General features: G+C 70.0%; 1 protein-coding gene across 1 annotated transcript in view; it reads right to left on the reverse strand.

Annotated features, from left to right (window-relative positions):
* RNF130 (ring finger protein 130) overlaps positions 1 to 220 on the reverse strand; it is a 41,853-nt gene extending 41,633 nt beyond the window's left edge. The window contains exon 1 of the mRNA XM_008941784.1: positions 69 to 220. The gene's annotated coding sequence lies outside the window, so the exon portion shown is untranslated. The remainder of the gene's footprint in view (positions 1 to 68) is intronic.
* Between the last annotated feature and the right edge of the window lie 7 nt (positions 221 to 227).

A 227-nucleotide genomic window follows, 5' to 3' on the forward strand; every position in this document is an offset into this window, starting at 1 on the left:
CCCTCCGCGCTCTAACAACCCCACGAACCCCAGCCGAAGGCCGATCCGCCTCGGCGCGGCCGCGTTACCTCCGTTGATGGGGACGGGAGTCACCAGCAGGCCCTTGACCTCCACCTTGGGGGAATCCTGCCCGTAGCGGCCGCGGTCGATCCTCAGCAGCGTGGGGCCGCCCCGCTCGGGGCTCAGCACCGTCACGTTGATCAGCGCGGTGTAGTACGCCTGGCTGG

This window comes from Merops nubicus, unplaced genomic scaffold (assembly GCF_000691845.1).
Source record: "Merops nubicus isolate BGI_N331 unplaced genomic scaffold, ASM69184v1 scaffold16016, whole genome shotgun sequence".
NCBI lineage: Eukaryota > Metazoa > Chordata > Aves > Coraciiformes > Meropidae > Merops > Merops nubicus.